Source organism: Eubalaena glacialis, chromosome 9 (assembly GCF_028564815.1).
Source record: "Eubalaena glacialis isolate mEubGla1 chromosome 9, mEubGla1.1.hap2.+ XY, whole genome shotgun sequence".
Classification (NCBI taxonomy): domain Eukaryota; kingdom Metazoa; phylum Chordata; class Mammalia; order Artiodactyla; family Balaenidae; genus Eubalaena; species Eubalaena glacialis.
The window spans coordinates 88,035,669-88,054,576 of record NC_083724.1 but is presented as its reverse complement, the minus strand read 5'-3'; the positions used below and the strand labels follow the sequence as shown (position 1 = coordinate 88,054,576).

Here is an 18,908-nt window from a genome sequence, read left to right as displayed (position 1 = left end):
ACGTCCTCATTTCACAAATGAGGGAAACAGGCACACAGAAATTAAGTCTGTATCCAAGGTCTCACGGCTTGTTTTGATTCATGGCGACATTAAGGATTGAAACCAATGATGTCTCCTTATTATCTATCAGTGTTTTCCATTATGCTCTATGGTTTTAAATATTTTAAAATATTCCCTTAATAAAATATAATTGTGTTACAGTGACAATTCAACAACTAACTAAATTCAAAGTAAATGACAAGGTATTTACAGCTTTTAGCTGTTCGAAAACCAGTCACTTATTGGACAAACATTGAAGAGCATGTGCTGGGGTGAGGGGAAGGCAAGGGCTGACAAAAGCGCTGGCACATCAGAAAGGAAAGGGGTTATTTTTATTTTTATTTATATATATATATATATATTTAAAGTTTATTTGATGTGGACCATTTTTAAAGTCTTTATTGAATTTGTTACAATTTTGCTTCTGTTTAATGTTTTGGTTTTTTGGCTGCTAGGCATGTGGGAATCTTAGCTCCCCAACCAGGGATCGAACCCATACCCCCTACACTGGAAGATGAAGTCTTAACCACTGGACCACCAGGGAAGTCCCCATTTTTATTTATATATTTATTTTTTGTTGCTCTTGTTTTTAAACTTATTTTATTGAGGTATAGTTGATTTACAATGTTGTGCTAATTTCTGCTGTACAGAAAGTGATTCAGTTATACACATATATACATTCTTTTTCATATTCTTTTCCACTATGGTTTATTACAGTATATTGAATATAGTCCCCAATGCTATACAGTAGGACCTTGTTGTTTATCCATCCTATATATAATAGTTTGCATCTGCTAATCCCAGACTCCCAATCCATTTGTCTCCCACCCCCCTCCCCCTTGGCAACCACAAGTCTGTTCTCTATGTCTGAGTCTGTTTCTGTTTCATAGACAAGTTCACTTGTGTCATATTTTAGATTCTGCATATAAGTGATATATGGTATTTGTCTTTCTTTCTGACTTACTTCACTTAGTATGATAATCTCTAGATCCATCCATGTTGCTGGAAATGGCATTATTTCATTCTTTTTTATGGCTGAGTAGTATTTCATTGTATATATAGTGAGGGGTTGTTTTTAAAAGGTAGTTAGTGTTACAAAGTACACAGCATTTGGAATCGGAGAGACCTAGTGTTGACTCTCAATCCTACTCCTTACTACCTGTTACTTAGTAGCAGTTTACTTAAATTCTCTAATCCTCAATTTACTTACTTGCAAAAATGGGGATAACCTTACCTATCTCCTCAGGTCACCTGAGGAATAACCGAAATAATATATGCAAAGCCCTTAGCGAGGGCTGGGGATACAGAAATTACTCAATAAACTTAATAAAATTTTCTAAAGTTAGCAATAAATATTGCTAAATTCAAGGTTGGTCATCTGATGTTAGAGGCAATAGATTTCAGTGGTTCATCCCCTTAATCCTATATGCCCGCAGACAAACATGGAAGGGTGCTGGACCTGAATGGCAGTGCCTGAGGATGACCCAGCTTGCCAAATCAGTCCCTTTGCAGTGTGCTCTAGCTGCCGAGCAAAGAACCCCTGATTAAGTCTCTGCTGAATGTTCTAGTACATTATCTCAGCAGACACAGGCTCAGAACCAGCAGATACCTAAAGGAGAGATGATGACGACCAGCCACTAGAGCTAACTGCATAGTTTGAATTTTTCTAGTTGATCCCTGACTTACAGACGTGACCATACTTGCAGGAATAACTAGTTAGTCCCTTTCATCTTGATTTAAGACTCCATTGAAAAGCATCAGCTTTATTCCTGCTCTCAAGTTTGTCCTGGAGTTGAGTGTTTTTATAAAGAAAGCCATGCTGGTTTTGATAGGAAAGCCTGCCAGACACCTTGGGGGGAGGAAGACTTCTCAGTGTCAACCTGAATTCAAACCAGTTTTCCCAGCCCCAAGAGAGACAGAGTTGCTGTGAGTTTCTTTTGCCCTTGAGCTCTGAATGGAGACTGTTAGAAGGGCAGGAACACAGAAGACCAACCTAAATCTCTGCTCCAAAGGCTGGCTTCCAGGCTCAAGTTTCAGATGATGACTTTAGTTGGTGCTTTTTCCCTCTGACTAAAAATGTCCTTCCAGAAAGTATCCCTCTCTTACTCTCCTCTTCCACCCTCTCCAAGTGTTCAAGAAAATTCTTTTATGCTGACAGCATCCAAGGCAAATGTACAAATCCCCAAGAGATTCCTTTTAAAGTAGGCATGGTGCGGGAGAGGGCAGTGCCCAGGCGAGCTTCGTGAGAAATCAAAGGGGGCGGTTTTTATGAGGAAAAGATACTCCACAAGTGGAAAAAGGGTGACTTCCATTTCTGTGCTATTCTGGTTCTCATAATACCACTTACTCCAAGTCTGTGCAGGGAGACAAAGCACAGAGAGAAAGCAGGAAACAAATGAACTACCACTACCTACAATAATAGATGACTCTCACAGGTGAATGAAACAAGTCACACCCAAAAAGACTACATACAAATGTATGACTCCAGTTAAATGAAGTCAAAGAACACACAAAACAGATCTATGAGGATACAGATCAGAATAATGGTTACCTTTGGGAGAGAGTATTAACAGAGTGGGGAAAAAAGAGGAAAGTTTCTGGGATGGTGGGATTAACTCTATGTTAATCTGAGTGGTGTTTTCATGAGGATAAATAGTAGAAATCTACTGAGCCATCTAGAAATATCTGTGCACTATAGTGTATATATATTTCCATTAAACAGTTAAGAAAAAATAGATGCACATGAAACAGTACACATTTTGTGAGAATAAAATGGAATCAGTCTAGAAAAGGGGCTTTGCTGTTCATGTGCCATGAACACATGACTAGGGTTAACTAAGCTCTCTACACCTGAGGACCAATTAAATAAAAAACTTTTTAAGGACATTGTAAGAGGCAGGAAGAACTGTGGTAAATACAATTGGCTCAGTCTACTCCCATTCTCATCCACCTTCTTTCTTGCCACTTGTACAATTAAGTCTGAAAAGGTAAACACTCACTTTCCAGGTGTCCTTGAAGCTACAGAGAGTCAGAAGACATAGTCCAGGCCAATGAGACAAAAACAAATGTCTGCTGTAGTTGGGAGTGGGGTTCTTGGAAAGCTTTTGCTTTCTTTACAAAAGGAGAAATATGACTAGTACTATTCCTCTTTCCCCCAAACATGGTGGATGGAGCTGCAGCAGCCACTTTGCAATCATGAGGCAGCAAATCAACATGCTATGGAGACCTGGATGGAATGAAAGAAGGTAAACAGTCTTTGATAGTACCATTCAGCTGCTGGCCAGCCCAAGACTGCCTGCCTTCTCACTCACTGTATGAGAAAAGTAACCCCTATTTGTTTAAGTCAACATTGCTTTACTATTCTATTAGTTGAAGCCAGATTCATTCCTAATTGATGGAGAATTGAACCAATACTAATAGCTACCATTCCTGTTATCTCCCTGTGCCAGGTACTCTGCCAAGCTTTTTATGTATCATGTCCTTCTACCTTCACAAGAACCCGTGGGGCAGGTACTGTGATGATGCCCATTTAAAAGTAGAGGAAAGTGAGGCCTGGAGACGACCACAAAGCTAGTTAGTGGCAGAATTGAGGCTGGAACCCAGGTCCATGGAACACCAAAGTCCTTGCTGCATGCTGGGGCTTCCCCAAGATCCAGGCCCCCCGCATTTCGGTTTTGCCAAAAACTAAGTGGAGAACCTCAGACAACATGTTTACTCTCCCTTATGCTCAATTTCCTCACCTGTAAAGAGTGTGATGAGGCTCAGATAACATAAAAGCACTTTGTAACGTAAAAGTGTTAAGCATCTCTTCAACATTTTACACCAGTGTTTATTTCCTTGGCTGGAATACATGGAATGTGAGAGATCAAGTTACCAAGGTCGTTTGGGCTTAAATGCCCTTGGTTTCTGTTGTACCTGGCACCAAATGTAACAACCGAGATTAGCATGACCTTTCCCTGCCCACCTCCTTCCTTTTCCACTGCACTCACAGAAGCAATATGGACATTTAAAAAGCTGTCAGATGGCAGTGATATTTGATCCACATGATTTGATTTGGAATCAAACCTCCTGAAGAAAGAACTGATTCTGCAGGACTATCGCCAAGGGTGGGATCTGAGAAAACGCCTCTGAACGGTGCTCAGGCATGTCAGCCTAGGTCTGAACACCTACTGCTCTGCCACAGCACAGACGGGCCGTCTGCCAGCATTCTCTGTCTTGTACTCCTTGGCAGTAGAAGTGAGAGCCACGAGATAGCTTCATCTATAAACTTGCCACTGTAGTGCTTGAGCCAGGGACGAAGCATCCCAGAAATGAGACAGAAAGGGATTAATCAGCATTCTCACATCCCTGCTCTATCAGTGGCAGCTGCCCCACAAGGTTTGAGGGTCCGGGAGCAGGGCCTCACTCACCCCGAAGTAACAGAGGAAGTTAAATACTACCTTTGTGGAGACCCCTGGAGACCTCTGAGCTCCAAATGCACAAGTGAGATCTCCTGGGGAAGCAGCATAACACACTGGGTTAAGAATCTTGACTCTGCCACTTAAGTGCCACGTAATCTTGAGTGAGTCAGGCAACCCATAAAGGCCAGTTTTCATCTGTAAAAAGGGGACAATGATAGTGACCGTGGCACCTCATTAGGCTGTTGCAGTGTCTAAAAGTGCTTAGCCAGAGTGCCTGTTGGCATTTTGTAAGCACAATATAAATGATGCTAATCTCATCATAATGAATACTGATTGGGGTCAGGGAGTGCCAGCCAAGCCTTCCTCTGACAGGCAAAGACGTTAGAAAAACATCACCCTATAGTTACATGTGTACGATGTTATCGTTGGGGGAAGCAAGGGGAAGGGTACACAGGAACTCTATTATTTTAGTAACTACTTGTGAGTCTAAAATTATTCCAAAATAAAAAGTTTTTTTAAAAAAGACTAGGCACATAAATGTGGCTGTACACCTTCCTTTTGCGAGACCCCCGATTTTGAGCATAAACCTTTCAGGGGCTGGTCTGTAAGCCTGCTCCTTGTTGCATCATCATCAGAAAACAAATAAAAAGAAACAACAAATTTCAGGTGTTGCTTAAAATTCTAGAAAGCTAGGTATGGGCGTATTCCTGACACCCCTCCCCCCCCCCCCAGTCTATACCACTCTGTGAAAAGATTACTAAAATTTTGGGTGAAAAATGGAGGCAGAATGATTGAAAGTACAGGAATTTTATGTCCTCCATTTGTTTTCGCAACAATTTTTCCATCTATAAAATGTGTATAATGAACACTCGCCACTGCCTTGCCTTTGGACAGTGCTACCAAAGAGAACTGGACAAAAGGCTGTGCACACCTTTAACTGATGAAGCTGTATCGTGTCAAAGCTACTGGTGTTTGGTAAGTTTGATTATCTGTGTGTTTTTCACAATGGATTTAACAGCTACCCAGCATGAAGGTTTTTCCCATCGGGGACCAGTATCCTATAGCAAACACAGCAAGATATCACTCCAGTGCTGAAAAAGGCAATTGATAAAATGATTTAAGACAGAAAGAGACATCTCTCCAAGGAGCCACCGGAAAGTGAAGAAGGTATATTCTGTCCCCTGATGGTGAAAGGAGAAGTCAGCTGCTGACGAGGGTGACATGAAAAGACTCTGTAGTTAGAACTGCGGAAAACACAAAAAACTCCTCAAATTTTGCTAAGCAGGGCAGGGAAATGAACGGTGAAACTTAGAAAAGCAGGAAGTAATGAGCATTAATAAAAACCCAAAACAGTCCTCAGGTTTTGAATGGCCATAAATCAGAAATTCCTTTCTAAGAAATGAAATCCCCCCAAAAGAAAAAAAACATGGAACAGACTAATACAATAGACTGAGCAGTATATCATCATATTCAACACACCAAGAGGTAATTTGCACATGTTTTCAAAGGAGATGAAGAAGAAAACAGAGAGCAAGGAGTGCCCCAGAGGTTTCTGATAAGGTGGGTTGTCAGAGGACATGCACAAAAGAGGAAAGGGGGGATGCTGGAGAAAGCTCACTACAAGAGCTGGGAAGCAGTAAAATCATTGCCAGGAAGGCAGAAATTCAGATGAGCCGGTGCTAAGGGAGAGTGCCCAGGACAACTAAAAGGGCTTTTGAAGTGATGTTTGGAGCCTAAAGAAGACCAGGTGTTAAGAGGTGACAGAACGAATAGAACTACTTGACTCCCACTTTGCTTCAACTTTCCTGCCAAGGAGAATAGTTTTCAAACTATACATGGTAGAACAAGCACTGTTATGTGGGAACTGATGTTTCATACTTGGGAACTGATCCTTGGTACCGGTGGAGAGGGCTCCTTCATCCTTTAAAGGAGTTCTGACTCCAGGCCCAGGTGAGGGACATGCCACAGCTTGGAAAACTTCCATCTGCAATCACAGGCCCCTGGAGGCGTCAAATCATGGAGACGATGGGAAGGGGGCTGATGGAGATAGACAAATGTCATTCTGATTGCAAAGGAAGAGGGAATAAGAGGAGGGGAGGCAAAATTTGTGACTAGGTATTGAACAGATAGTTTGTGAGCACTTAGAAAATGATGGACTGCAAGGAGGTTGCATGGGATCTTGAGGGCCACTTCCAGAAATTCACTGTGGGTATCAGGCATCCTGACTTCTGGCAGCTGGCAGAGTGGATGTGGTGGTTAGCATATGGTGGCTGTTTCATGGCTTTATAGAGGGTTCCAAAACAGAACCCCAAGGCTGTTGATTAATTACTTGCTATAACCAGGAGGGAGTCCTTAGGGCTGTGCCCAAGGAATGATGACTTATTGGCTTAACAAATTTGCAAATAAGTCGAGTCTGGAAGTCTAGCTGGTTGACTGACAGCATCTACAGTCAAGAACAGCAACCACAGGCTGGAATGAGGATCCAAAATTAATAAAAACAATAGTTAGCAAGGACAAAGAGGCTTTTAAAAGTTAGTATTTACCTATGAAAAAGATTTAGTATATTAAATTGTCTGTAAACTCAACATGTAGCAAGAGGTGATTGATGTGGCTTCCAAAACAACAAACATAATAGTAGGTGGGATCAATAGGAGCAATGGGGTGTAACGGGGAGTCCTGCTGGAACGGGGGCAGACATCATGGAGAGCTGGGCTCTGGAGCCAGACTTGCCTCTGCTTGCATCCGGCTCTGCCACTCCCTAGCGGTAGAAAGGTGGTCAATTGCTATACGCATCTGTTTCCTCATCTATGAAATGCGGAGGAAGACGGTACTAGTACCTATCTCATAGGGCCATTTTGAGGATTAAATGAGACAAATGTACATAGAGTGCTTAGAATAATGTTTGGCGCATCGGAAGCACTCAATGAATGTAACTAAGGAGAAAAAAATGCATGGGAGTTGAAATGCTAAGACTGCCCTGAGAAGGTGTATGATACTGGGTTTAAAAATGAAATATGGTGTATATGTGAGTGCTTTCAACTAATCCTATTAATGCTTGTCCTTTCTTTTCTGGATTATCCAGATCAAGGGAAGCAATACTAGTTACACTCTTCACAGGTGTAACCTCAAACAGAGTGCTATATTCAGTTCAGGTGTCACATCTGGAGAAGGCCACTGTCAACAAAGAGAGCAACAAGGAACCAAGCCCAAGAAGGGAACCATTCTCCCAACCGTGTGACCTAGTGACTAGAAAAGGAAAGACAATGGTCTTCAGACATGTGGACTGTTTGTGTGAGAACAAGGCGAATCCTGTGCAACTCTGGAGGTAAGGGCTAAGAGGACAGGGCAGACTTTATAGGGAGGCAGGTTCCAGCCCAATCCAAGGAAGCCCATTCTAAGATAAGCTGTTCCTATGGGGAAGCTGCTGCTTGCTGAAGCAGTGAGATCTGGATGCTGGGAATACTCAGGTAGAAGCTAGGTGGCTGTCTGTCAGGGATATGGAAGGCTAGGCAAAATCAATTTTAAGGCCCTTTCTGACCCTCATATTCTATGATTGTATGAGATAAGAGAGCCCAGAGTATATTTAAGCTGCAGCATTTAGAAGTAAAACATCATTCATCCACTGCAGTGGAGTCAATAAGTTTGCTATGCAGCCTTGGGTTTGCTAAATCCACAAAGGGTGATTTTCATTAAAAAAAAAAAAAAAAAAAAAAAAAAAACCTAAATGAATTAGAGGAACCGTAACTGAATTTTATTCAACCACATATATTCAGGGATAGACTTAGCTAAAGAGTATAGGATCCAAGCAATACAAGGCTCTCACTATCTTTTTTACAGTGTTGTGTTTGAGAGGTGCATATGCAATATACCTGAACTAGTATCCTCATAAGCTGGGTTAAAAAGGGCTAAGGTGATCATAATGAAGCACAGGCTGTCAGTCTGCTCCACACATTCAGAACACAGGAATATACAGAACCTGAAAGTTACAGGAAGCAAAAGTAGAAAGGGTAAAAATGGAAAACTTTTTTTGTAATGTGTCAAAAAAAACTCCATGACTTTATCTTGGAAAGAGGCAAATGAGACAAATGCTGACTTCATTTTACAAGGGGAGATTAGAAGCACGTTTTGAACACTAACAGCATGTGTGGTGCTGTGTGCTGAGATAATGGGAAGGATCGTCTCATCTTATGACTCAAAGAGGAGCAGATGGTCTGTGGGAGCTGGAGAAGGACTTTTCCCTCCTCCGTGGAGGATGGCACAGTGCTGGGGACTTAGAGGTGGCAGCGGGTGGAGGGCTTGCGTGAGTTTGAAGCCCAACACACACCAGGATGTAAAACAGGACGAATAGTTGGGAGAGCAGCTCTGTTCTCAGTCTTGTGGGCAACTGTGTACTATATTTAGGTCTTACATTTAACATTCATACATTAACTCTTCAACACAGTATGGTTTGTAAAAGCAAAAAACTAGAAATTACCAACATGTCCAATGGTTAACAAATGGTTAGTCAGTCATGGAGTGTTCATACCCTGGAATATTCTGGAGCAGTTAAAAAAAAAGGACCTGCATGCATCGATAACAGAACAATAGTCAGGATTACAGGGGGTGGAAAAAACTAACACACACACACTGGTGCATATACACTTGTACTTGAGGGATGCTTTCTTGGAAGTGAATCATCTCTATGAGGGGCTGTTATACCACAGACACTATGGAGAAGTCTTCCTGGCATCCAGCACTGGAAATGGCTCCTCAGGTCTCATCCAATGCCCCGAGGACAGCAGTTGCCTGCTGCCATACTTTCTTCTTCCATCTCTCCTTGGACAATTGCTGGTCAACCCTGCTAAGGCTACAGTGATGTTATAAAACATCCAATGATTTCTATCAATCCCTCTCTTTTTTAAACAATTGAGATATAACTTACATATCATAAAATTCACCTTTTTAAACATGTAAAATTCGGTGGTTTTTAGTATACTCACAAGGCTGTACAACCATCACCAGTACCTAATTCCAGAACATTTTCATCACCCCCAAAAGAAACCCTATAAGCAGTCACCTTCCATTTTCTCCTCCTCCCCCAGCCCCTGGTAACCATTAATCTACTTCTTTTCTCTATAGATTTGCCTACTCTGGATGTTTCAGATAAATGGAATCATACAACATGTTGCCTTTTGTGTCTAGCTTCTTTCAGATAGCATAGTGTTTTCAAGATTCATCCATTTTTGTAGCACATATCAGTAGTTCAGTTCCTTCTTATGGCTGATTAATATTCCATTGTATGAATATAACACATTTTATTTATCGATTCATCCCTTACTGGATGTGGGTTGTTTCCACTTTTTGGCTATTAAGAATAATGCTTCTATGAACATTCATGTACATGTTTTTGTATGGACTTATGTTTTCATGTCTCATATATACCTAGAAGTGGAATTGCTGGTTTGTATGGTAACTCTACGTTTAACCTTCTGAGGATCTGCTGGACTGCTTTCCAAATGAGCTGCACCATTTTACATTCCTGCCAACAGTGTATAAGGGTTCTAATTTCTCCAAATCCTCATTAACATTTGTTCTTATCTGTCTTTTTCATGATAGCTATTCTAGTAGGTATGAAGTGGTATTTCAATGAGGCTTTCATTTGCATTTCTCTGATGGCTAATAATGTCGAGTATTTTATGTGCTTATTGGTCATTTGTTTACCTTCTATGGAGAAATGTCTATTTAGATCCTTTAACCATTTTTAAATTGGGTTATTTGTCTTTTCATTGTTGAGTTTATATATCCTGGATACAAGTCCCTCAGATATATGATTTGCAAATATTTTCTCCCATTCTGTGTTGTCTTTTCACTTTTTTGATAGAGTCCTTTGAAGCACAAAAGTTTGAAATTTTGATAAAGTTCAATTTATTGATATTTTTCCCTCTTTGATTTTTGACCCTTTTTAGGTGTCATATCTAAGAAACTGTTACCTAAACCATGTTCATGAAGACTTATACCTATGGCTTTTTTCCTAATAGTTTTATAGTTTTAGCTCTTACATTTAGGTCTTTGATCTATGTTGAGTCAATTTTTGTATGTGGTATGAAGCAGAGGGTCTAACTTCATTCTTCTGCATGTGGATATCCAGTTGTCCCATGAACATTTGTAGAAAAGAATATTCTTTCCCCCATTGAATAGTTCTGGCACCCTTGTCAAAAACCAACTGACCATAAATGAAAGGGTTTGTTTTTAGACTCTCAGTTTTATTCCACTGATCTATATGTCTGTCCTTATGCCAGTATCACGCTGTCCTGAGTACTGTAGCTTTGTAGTAAGTATTCAAACTGAGAAGTATGAGTACTCCACCTTTGTTCTTCTTCAAGATTGTTTTGACTATTCTGGGTCCCTTGAATTTCCATGTGAATCTTAGGATCAGCTTGTCCATTTTTGCAAAAAAAAAAAAAAAAGGCCACTGAAATTTTAACAGGGATTATACTGGATCTGTAGATCAGTGTAGGGAGGATTGCATCTTAACGACCCTAAGTCTTCCAATTCGTGAACACAAGATGCTTTTCCATTTAGTTCTTCTTTAATTTCTTTCAACAGTGTTTTGTAATTTCCAGTATACATTTTGCACTTCTTTTGTTAAATTTATTCCTAAGTATTTTATCATTTTTGATGTTATTATAAATGAATTTATTTTTAAATTTCCTTTTCAGATTATTTATAGCTAGTGTATAGAAACACAACTCTCTTGATGAATAAAGAAGGTGTGGTATACACAATGGAACATTACTCAGCCATAAAAAAGAATGAAATAATGCCATTTGCAGCAACATGGATGGACCTAGAGATTATCATACTAAGTGAAGTAAGTCAGATAAAGACAAACATCATATGATATCACTTATATGTGGAATCTAAAAAATAGTACAAATGAACTTATTTACAAAACAGAAAGAGACTCACAGACATAGAAAACAAACTTATGGTTACCAAAGGGGAAGTTGGGGAGAGGGATAAATTGGGAATTCAGGATTAACAGATACACACTACCATATATAAAATAGATGAACAACAGGATTTATTGTATAGCACAGGGAACTATATTCAATATCTTGTAATTAACCAAAATGGAAAAGAATAGAAAAAAAAGAATATAGATGTATACATATATATATGTATAACTGAATCACTTTGCTGTACACCTGAAACTAACACAATATTCAATTTAAAAAAAAGAAACACAACTGTCTTTTGTATATTGCTCTTGTATCTTGCAATCTTGCTGAACTTGTTTATTAGTTTTAACAGTGTTTGGGGGAGGATTCCTTCCTTCAGATTTTCTATATATAAGATTATGTCATCTGCAAAAAGATCGTTTTACTCCTTCCTTTCCAACGTGGATGTCTTTTATTTCACTTTCTTGCCTAATTGCCTTGGCTAGACCCTCCAGTACAATGTTTAACAGAAATACAGTCCCTCTTTTTTATCCCTTCTCTCCTCAACCACTGACTTGAAAGGGGGAGGAGTCCCTATAAAACTGGATTTTAATATGTAGCAAGAAGTTTTTCTTACTACATATTAAAGGCATTATGTGCCTTTGAAGCAGGTTCAGTCAAATAGTTGCACAGTTTTTGTCAGCCGTTCTTGGTCAAAACTATTGGCCAAAACACAATAGTTTTGGGGAGCATGGGGGAGACCTACAGGGAGTAAGCAAATAATTTGTATAACAGAGTCAATTTAGGATTACATGAGGAAGTACTCACTGGTTGAGAGTTTTTCTGAATGGGAAACGAACACTCATTAGCCAAGAATGTAATATACATAGTGCTAGGATTGGCTGAGGGCATGAGATATCCTCCAAGGATAAGCAAAATAGGAGTGAACTATTATAGGTTGGTTTATGGAGATGAATTATTTTTTAAGAAAATATTTCATGGGCAAATACTGTTATAATGAATCAGTGCCCCACAGGGCAGCAATACAGAAAAATTATGCACATATACTTATAAAATTTATTTTCTGAAGGATTCACAAGAAAATGCTAGCAGTGATTACCTTAGGGAGAGGACTACGGTGGTGGGGATGGAATTTTATACTTTTCTAAACTGAAATTTCCTGTGATATACTTGTATTTTTAAAAAAATGGTTAACTAAATAGTGATTATGAACTACTTTATTCCTTCTTTATGATTTTCTATATTAAAAAAACTCCACCAAGTGCTATTGCAAAAATGAAACACCATGTACAGTAAGTATGTTATTAGGGGCCTATTAAAGAGAATTCTACCCCTGCCTTAGAAATACCTGAGTGATGAGTAACCAGAGAATGGTCTAGAAAAGTGAAGAAGTAAGGGTTATTTGAGTTCAACTATTCAGGACATGTCTGTCATCTTTGCTGGGTAAAAGAAGTGAGAGCTGAGGGTGTCCCTCCAACAGGAAACAGGAACTGAGTGGGCAGCTCAAGGGGGTGGAGCTGGCCTTTGAGACAGGAAAGGACAGAGTCTGTTTCTGGCTGGCTGAGAGCCCTCAAGTTTTTCAGAAAATGCTGGCACAGGTACAGAAGCCTCCAGTCACAAAAGGGTAGAAACAGTCTACATGCCTAGCATGTGTGGTTCAAATTAAAAAAGCAAAACAAACAAACAGCAAAAAAAAATGGACAGGGAGAATGGGGTGGAGGGGACCCCAAGCCTGAGTGATGGAGGGTGGAGGGCAGAAGTTCCAGGATACAGAGGTAGAGATTTAGGAACCTCATAGGCCAGTGCCAGTGGTCCGAGCTCAGGTTAGAACTCTTGAAGGCAATAAAGGCAAGAATGTTTTTCTTCTCAGGGCGGTAGTCAGATTCTGTATAGGGGCCAGGGAAGCTGTACAGAGCTGAGCCAGAGGGGACACCATGGTGGCCCTTATGTAGAGATTAGACCAGAAGTAGGTTCCAGGAAGGTATGAGGAGCCCATTAGTCTTAGAAGCATTGCCAAGTTAATTCTTCCCTCAAGCTATTCATCTGAGCATCTTTGTTTAACATTCAGATTTTTTGGGGGGGGGATGGTTTGCTTTTAATCCTATCCTATTCATTTGTAACCAGGCATTCTCTTGCACTTTAAAAAAAATATTCTCTTAACTTCTTAGCAAAATTAACTTTTTGAACATTCCAGCCAATTGTAAGTTTGTGAGGAGGAAAAGCAGGTGTTTCTAGGCTCTGGTTGTTAAAGAGAGACGAGCAGGATGCCGCTGTGGTTGCCATCCGGAGGGTGGCAGCAGTGAAAGCAGAGACAGAAACCAGAATGAACCAGGAGGGAGAGTGAGGCTGCCTGTGGGGGCTGTGTCCTTGTGCCTCTGTCACTTGTTGGGCAAACTTTTATCAGGTGCCAGAGGGTCTAGATGACAGTATCTAACATGTGTTGAGTATTTACTATAGGTTGAACCACAGGAAATTGCCGATAATCAGTTATTTTAGATCCATCAGAATGGCAATTTCCTGTGATTCAACCTAACACATGTGTTCTAAATGATTTGCACGTACTCATGGCATTTATTCCTCACACTCACCTATAAAGTGGAAACTGTTGTGTTATTATTCCCATTCCATTCTACAGCGAGGAGTCTAAAGCTCAGTATGGTCGTGTAACTCTCAAAGTCACATGGCAAGTAGTGGAGTCAGCACTGAACTCAAATCCAGGCAGTTTGTCTTCCAGGCTTGCTTAACCCTATACTACTTTTCCTGCGTTGAGAACTGAACACTGACAAGCCCCAGAGAGAGTTCAGTTCTGCATCCTCAGTTGATGTTTCTCTAAAATGAGGCAGAATAGACAAGGTCTTGGCCAAGAAGGCACTGGGACTGTTGCCCTTCACTCTCTTCAAAGTCGTAACGAACTTCACAAAGCTCACATATTCAACCAGTTCCTTTATTGGGTCGATCCTTATCTGCAATCAGGGATAGCCTTACATCATATTATTAGAAGACTTCTTGAAGCTGTATTGACATTTCAATGAGTTTTGAATAACTCCAAAGCGACTCATTCAGCGCCTTATTAGGCCATCCAAGAAGAGGATTCCAAGTTCTTCTAATCTCAGGTCTGGGTTCCTGAAACAGCCATCTAATTCTGTCTGGCCTCTCCACTCTGTCTATCTGATCATGTGTTATCCCAAAGGCTGGGTAATCTTCCCAGAACTCCGTTTGCATTACATCATTCTTGGAACTGAAAATAGCTCCCCACCGCCTGGATGGTCACACACAAACTCTTGAATTTGGCATCTAAGGAACTCCATTACTTAGCCTGGTCCACCTTCAGTCTCATAGGTTCTTAATGGCTCTCCTCTTCGGTAAACCCATTCTCACGTAATGGACATTTCCACAGTCAATTCACTGTTTATGCCTGCCAGGCTTTGCTCATTGAGTTCCCCTCCCTTCACTGCTTTACCAGCCTCAGCGAAATTCTTTCTCACCATCCCAGCTCAAGCCTCACATCTTCCCAATGGCCCTTTCTAACTAAGCTTACCAATATTCAACTCTCAGCTCTTTGAATTCTGAGGGTGCAGCCTAGAATTTGTCTATCTATTGTCTTGTGACCAATATTTCAACTCTCTGAATAATATACAAAGAAACTCAGGGACAGAGATCATATTGTCTACAGCATTCACTTCTTCAGTATTTATCAAGCACCCACTCAGTGCCAAGCACTGTGGTATACAGAAGCAAATAAGACATAGTCCCTAGGTTCAAAAGGTTGATGGGTCAGAAGAGAGATGTATCAATCTGGGCAATGTGAAAACGCTGTTTTTATAGGTTAAAAATAGTCAGATATTGGCAATTTAATATGGCTCATTCTAAATATAATTATAAAATAATGTAGTAAGGTCATGGGTGGAGATACAAGCAGAGCATTTAGTGGGTAGAGAGGAGGGTCACCAGCTTATCCTGTCAGGGTAGGGCCTGAGACTTCTGGAAGGCAGTGATACCTGTGCTGAGTCAGAATGATCTGGAGTCATGCAACAAAGGAAGGATATTCTAAATAGAGACAATATGAAAAAAAGGCAAGGAGATAAGAAAGAACAGGCAGACAGTAGATGTTATGGGCTGAATTACATCTCTCCAAAATTTTTATGTTGAAGTCCTAACCCCTAGTACCTCAGGATGTGACTGCATTTGGAGATAAGGCCTTTAAGAAGGAGTTAAGCTAAAATGAGGCCATTAGGTTGGACCTTAATCCAATCTGGTTGGTGTCTTTATAAGAAGAGATTAGGACATACAAAGAGACACCAGGAGTGCAGACACACAGGGAAAAGACCAAGTGAGGACCCAAAGAGAAGGCAGCCATCTGCAAGCCAAGGAGAAACACCTCAGAAGAAACCAAACCTGCTGATACCTTGATCTTGGACTTCTAGCCTCTATAACTGCAAGATAATTAATTTCTGCTGTTTAAGCCACATACCAGTCTGTAGAATTTTGTTATGGCAGCCCTGGCAAACTAATACAGTAGGGTTCTATGAACTATTTGGGGTGGCTAGAGAGTGAAGCAAAGAATGGTAAGAGAAGAGACCAGAAAAATGGGAGTGATGGTGTGCCGGGCTTTGCCTGCTGTGGAAGTTTTTCCTGGAGACAAGGGGAAACTTTTGAAGAGTTTTAAGCAAGGAGGTGGCAGAATCATAATGGGTTTTAAGTAGAGCTCCTCAGTGGCAGTGAGGAAGATGGATTTGATGGGGCTAGACTACAGGTAGAAAAAAAAAGTCAGAGGATATTAGATTGGTGCAAGAGACAGTGGTATTAGGGGTGGAGAAGGGTCGAATTGAGAAAGACTTATGAGGTAAGTTCATAGTGAAGGCTTAAACCCTCCCAGGGAGAGGGAGGAATTGGACAAGTTTCCCAGGTTTCTACCTTGGATGAGTGTGTGAACTTGTGCTACCAGGGATGAGTTCAGTGCTATTGGAGGTGAGCAGATGGGAGTGGGAGAGGGGATTACCACTGTGAGTTGTAGGGCAACCAGGAAGACATGATGTCAAATGGACAGTTCAGCACTCACATCTGATCTTTAAGAGAGAGCTAGGCTGGCCTGGAGACTTGGGAGCCTCCAGCACAGACAGGAGTTGTGGCCAGCAGTGCCCATGCCCCACTCATATCCCATGGGACGCATTTATCATTTGTGTGCACATCAGCTCTTGGCATGTTCCCTGTGACTCTTTTTCGGATGTGCCCCTCAGGTTGCCTGAGCCTGTTTTGCCTATGAACACAAGAACCAGAAGCACCTGGAATGTACTCTCTAAGCAATGATGACAGCTGCAGGGATGTTTACACTCTGGGCCCCTTGCCCCTGATGAGGACCACTCTGAAGCTGACCCACACGGCTTCCAGAGCAATCCTGTGTAACCTGACTTGATAACATGGCACCCCGGCCTGGCCCTCCATTCTCCCTTCCATTTTCCCCTCCTGGGAATTCTTCCTAACAAATCTCTTTCACACGAATTTCTTCTGCTTTTGGGTAACCCCACCTAAGAGAGGGTGTTTAGATGAGACCACTCCAGGAGGATGAGCCGCGAAGAGGGGGCCCCCCTGGGGAAGACCAACTCTGAGAGACGGAAGATGAAGAGAAGACTGTGAAGGAGATAGAGGAGGGAAGGCAGAGGGGGCCAAAGAAAACCAGAAGAGGGGCAGCCATGAAAGTCAGGTGATGATAGAAATTTCCAGAAGGGAAGAGTTATTAACAGTACCAAAGGAAGCAGAGGAACCCAATAAGGTAAGAACTGAAATATGTTTACAGAATCTGATGATCATAAGGGCACAGTGCCCTGAGGAAAAAGTTTCCCTAGACTAGTGACCCCAGTTCATGTCCAAAGTCATGAGAGCTTCATCCTCCCTTGGTGTACAGATCCTCCTTCCCTTCTCCCACGTGGGCAGAGGGTTCCAAAACTCACTTATATATGTAGCTCTATGATCTGCATCAAGGCACATTCATTTCTAGTTCTGTTTCTGGAACCAGAAAATTGTCTTTAGCTGTACTGAGACTGACAAGGTGGCACTCAGGCATCTGAGAGGTCAGGGTAGACGTGGATGCTGGTGTGCTTACAGAAGCAAAGGGAGAATAGGCTGGTGGCCTCCGTTTTCCCTGTGGGACAGAAGGCCAGAGAAGGAAGAGAGAATGGGGAAGGTCTGAAATAAATACCATAGGCAAGGAGAAGGGAGCTGCCCAAGGAGGAGTGAAGGGATTTATTTATGCCTGCAGGGCCAGTGGAGACTGAAGAAGAATTCTGGGGAGTGTTCAGGCCCAGCAGTGAAGCTCTGGGCTGGAGCTTTTCCATGAGGCAGGCTTGTGCGGCTGCGAATGGACACGTTCCCACATGTGGGTGGGAAAGATTGCTATGTTCTTCAAGGACTAGAAATTAAAATTTTGAAAAAAACCTTAAAGGTGAAAACTTCATGAATACTAGAGAAGGTTTACACATAGGCTTTTAATGGAAAAAAGTCTCACTGGTTAAATGGAATACACAGTGCTTAGGCATCATGCAAACTCACAGAACTTGTGGCATGCACATTTCATTTTGGCTGTAGATAGAGTTACATACTTGGGGGGTTTTCCCTATTATTATTATGGGATGTCTTTGGAACCAGGGGGGTGAGGGATTCATGAGGAAGATGGGAAAAGAGTCTGCATTTCTCTAGAATTGTATCAACTGTGGAGGCAGCAGCTAGAAAGAGCCATGTCAGACTCTGGGCTTGTCAGCGCCTACTCAACGTGATATATTTTAACGTTTTTCTCAGCACGAGCTTGACTTTAACAATGAATCCAGAAAAAGGGGGAAGTGATAATAAATCACAAACTATAAAAACCAACAGAGATTTCTTCTGACCCCGCCACCGTAGCTCTTCCATCCCGCCGGCCTGTCATGATACACTAACTGAAAGCACTTAGAGGGAAGATGCTGATGCAGCTGTACCCTAGAGACCAAAGGCACGGGAGCCTTTCAGAAGCCCCCTGGCATCTTCCTTGTCAAGAGTCATGGCTGCTGCACTGGACAAGGGTGGGGGGGTTGGGGGAACTAATAGGAGAGAGCAAAGTGGTGGCAGCCAGGCAGGGCAGAGTGGAACAGCAGTAAGATCAGGCTTTGAACGGCAAACGGTTCTGCCCAGGCCTGGTGGAGGGAGAGGTGAGGGAAAGTCTGGAGAGAGCCACTGGGGTCTCATCTACGGGAAAGGCATTTTAATAATTAACAAATGGGAAAAGGCATGGAGCCAGTAATGTGACCCTAGCATTTTGAAACTATGCCTCGGGAGCCTGCAGCCACATTACAGGCTCCCCAGCCAGTGAAGGCTGAGAAACCTCGGAAAACACAAGGAACTGTTTTAACCAAATGAAACTTACAACCAGGTCAATTTAAGACACATTTGATGAGAGCCATGATTCAACACTGGATATATGGGAGGCACAAATGGAAAACAGTTCTTATAAATTACTGAAATTAGCAAGTCAGAGACAAACATAATTTTAATTTTTCTC

At 41.6% G+C, this 18,908-nt stretch overlaps 1 protein-coding gene across 5 annotated transcripts in view; it reads right to left on the bottom strand.

Moving 5' to 3' along the window:
* AOPEP (aminopeptidase O (putative)) overlaps nucleotides 1-18,908 on the bottom strand; it is a 424,069-nt gene that overhangs the window by 125,934 nt on the left and 279,227 nt on the right. The window lies entirely within an intron of this gene.